Source organism: Triticum urartu, chromosome 5, assembly GCF_003073215.2.
Source record: "Triticum urartu cultivar G1812 chromosome 5, Tu2.1, whole genome shotgun sequence".
In the NCBI taxonomy this organism is placed as follows: Eukaryota; Viridiplantae; Streptophyta; class Magnoliopsida; order Poales; family Poaceae; genus Triticum; species Triticum urartu.
In genome coordinates this window covers 32,968,391-32,971,948 of record NC_053026.1, presented here as the reverse complement: position 1 = coordinate 32,971,948, position 3,558 = coordinate 32,968,391, and the positions used below count along the sequence as shown (strand labels likewise).

Below are 3,558 nucleotides of genomic sequence, written 5' to 3'. Positions count from 1 at the left end.
GGCAGTGGCGGGCGCGATCGACGCGGTGTGGCATAGGCGTCCATATATACTTTAAGGGTGTTGAGGTCATTATAGGAGTATTTAGATTGATCAAGTTTCTATCTGCTCTTTCTTCCTGTAAAGATTTCTCAAAATTGTCGATGAGTATTTAAATGATGAAGTTTCTATTTGGTATCACTTCCTGTGAGGATATCCCAAAATTACCAGATCTAATATTATTTTAGCATGGCCTTTGGTAGTTCATGTGCACGTATTTTAGTGTATGGCCCAATCTCATATTTTCTTCAAATTTATAGTGAAATGATGTTTCAATCAAGGTTGTTCCATATTGTGCTACCTTGCGAAAAATATGCATAATGATTGTCTGTGTTTCTGATGAGCTGGAGCAGATGCACGATTGTACATGTACCGAATAACTCATGATGCAGGACCGCTTGTGGTTGTTTTTAGGGCACATAGTGTTGGCGTGGGGACCTTTCGTATGTTCTATACTAAGAATTTTTCATCTTATGCTTTGTACTAAGTTGGTTTTATAACTTGTGTGCTTATTTCACTAATGCATGCAGGAGTATCAAACAGTGATGGTGTGTTCTGTATACGATTTTGTTTACTCCAATTCTATATATTCTCACGAGTAGATAAGGTGTAAGCATGTGTAATGTAGTTCCTTTTTCTACATATGGTGATTGATTTCTTCATTGGTAACCCAACTAACGGATGGTAATCAATCTTCAAATACCAAAACCAATGTCACTTGATATGTATGAGAATATTAAATGTAATATTAACATAACTAATATTGAACTCTTAAAGCTAATGTGGCCCCGTTGCAACGCACGGGCGTTCTTCTAGTAAGGATAAAGTGGACGACGATGGCGAGCGAGAGCGCGAGGCACGCGATGGCATGGCGGACACGAGGGCACGGCGGACCCCGCCATGGCGGCGTCAGCGCCGACGCGGCCACATGAGACGCAGCGGTGGCCACCATCCCGGTAATGTCTGCCGGCTTGAAGCACTGCATGAATATGATGGATCGATCGGTCGGAATGTCCAGCATGTACAAAAGGACCAAGGGGAAGGGGTAGTAGCCTAGTAGGCACTAGGCAGTAGGCAGACAGGTCGTAGTGAATTATTACCAGGTCGGGATTTCATAGTAGGCCAGGATGGAGCAGCCGAGGAAGACGGAGGTGGTGAGGAGCGCCCAAGCGCTGACCACGGTCACACTCAGAGGCAGCAGACGCATCTTGCCGTCCATGGATCCAACCGTTTTTTGCCGTCGCGGGGCGTCCATGGAATGGATCCAATCCAAGCTAGCTAGCAGCAACAACAACAGCGCTGGGTTAGTTGGTTCCCTTGTACTACTGCAATTCTCTGTCGCGAAAGAAAAAATCGATCCATGCATCTCAAATTCTCAATTAATCTCACAAGATGAAAGGAAAGGGAAGAAGGCCGGCCGGCCGGGGACAGGTGGGGCGGCGGGGAAGGGAACGGACTCACCGACGCTGGTCGGAACTCGGAACTGGATGTGGGAGCTTCGTCCTCGCTTGCTGCTCGTGGCGGCCTGGGTCGTCGTGTGTTGGAGCCTGGCCTGGACGCGGCGCAGATCCGGTGGAGCTTCTTTCTCGCTTGCTCCTGGTGGCGGCCGGAGGTGGAGGGCTGTTTAAATAGACGCAGCGGGCAGCCTCCGTTGCGAGCAAGAGACGGTGAACCCCTGCGTACGATGATTTCACATCGCAGGAAGTTGCCATACAGCGCGCATAGCATCTTTGGGAATTCATTTAGCTGCACACTTATTTTCAACTGGTGTGATTTCTAGTAGCATACAAATATGTGACCCGTGCGTGCTTCGTGCATTACTAGGACCCGTACCCACTCTAACCAGCGGTGGCTCATTCAACATTTTGAATGGTTTTGATTCTTTCTGTCTAAGCTTGAATGCCATCAATGGGTACAACCTCAACTTTAAGTTACATTAATTATTGATGGATTATCAATTAGTTCTTTTGCTAGTCGATTCATCAGCTTATTTATTCTTGTTAAAAATGGTAAGTGGAGCTCCAAATGACTACACATTATCATCTACTCGGAAAGATGTGAACAGCAGAAAGAATATGATGGCGATTCATAGCATATGTCTCCATTAAGGCATAAAGTAATGAGACACCGTGTGCTTTTCAATAATGCAAGTTTTTAAGCCATTATCTTGAGTGGGCTTTATTTTTTACTCTTTTCACCACTTTTTATATATATTTCTAGATGAGAGTAACAAAGCTGAGTCATTCTCTATAAAATTACCTTGTTTCTCTTTACATTGCTGGAAAGAGATTGGATCCACTTCAAGACTTTGTTTTTCTTTGAAAGCAACAATTCAAAATGTTGTTCGACCGCCGGAGCCTAAATTATTCGCTAGTTGCTTTAACAAAGTGAGATGGTCATTGTTTAACTTATTACGAACCCATGGACATCACAACACATTAAACATGTTAGGTCTCTAGTCGATCCTCTAAGTTTTTGTCGTTTGTAGCCAATCCTCTAAACTTATTGGAGTACAAGTTACCGTAGATCAATCACACTTGAATGCCATCAGCGGTGACAACCTCAGCTTTGAGTTATATTAATTGTTGACAGATCATCAATTAGGTCTTTTACGAATCCACTCATCAACTTATTTGTCTTTGTTGAAAATGAAAGGTCGGGCTAGCTTCAAATGTCCACATGTTATCATCTACTTGAAAAGCATGTCAAGAAAGAAAGAATGTGACGACGATTGATGCCTTATGTCTCCACTAAGGCACAAAGTGATGAGGCATCGTGTGTTTTTAAACAACCAATATATTTTTATCGTGAATGGACGGTGGGGCTTCAAAAGGCCTATGCAGTTCATCTTGACCCTTGTCATCTACTTTTTTTTTACGGGTGAAAAGAGGATTCTCATTACTCAAGAAGGCTTTTCAGCCAGAGCCAAGTTTACAATAAAGTCTAACCCCGAGTGCAACCAAACAGCGGTGCGAGGGGTGCTCCTACCATACTTGGCAAGCTCATGACTAACTTTGTTTTGCGAACGACAACAAAGACTAAAAGAGACCTCCCTCCCCTCCATCGTTGCCAGTCTCCTGATTTCCTCAATGACGGTACGATGAGCCGACCGGTCCTGCTCACGAGCTGTGATCATTGTCACCGCCTCCGCACAATCAAGCTCGACTTTAATGGGCGCGTCCGTACGGAAAAGAGCTAGTTCCAAGCCCTCCCGACACGCCGCTAGCTCTGCCGTGAACGCATTATCGCATGCGCGAATTTCTCTACAAGCACTGAAAATGATCTTGCCCTCAGAATCTCGAAGGACCATGCCCCCTCCAGCCAATCCTGTCGCCGGTATGAAGCTACCATCTGTATTAAGTTTAGTATTGCCTAGCTCTGGGGCAACCCATCCTCGCTCATCCTTGAGAGGAGCCGGCTCTCTAGTGAGTATCGGTGGTGCATTGAGTATCATCTTTCCCTTGACCACATCTCCACTTGGGTGTTGCTGCACGCACAAGAGTGAATTGATGTATCCATGAA

At 45.1% G+C, this 3,558-nt stretch overlaps 1 long non-coding RNA gene across 1 annotated transcript; it reads right to left on the bottom strand.

The window, feature by feature from the left end:
* Nucleotides 1–778: 778 nt before the first annotated feature.
* Nucleotides 779–1,709, bottom strand: LOC125555528. Its single transcript, XR_007304753.1, has 3 exons — nt 1,498–1,709; nt 1,137–1,314; nt 779–1,015 (listed from the first exon to the last, which is right to left on the bottom strand). It is a non-coding gene; the product is annotated as an uncharacterized LOC125555528 (long non-coding RNA).
* Between the last annotated feature and the right edge of the window lie 1,849 nt (nt 1,710–3,558).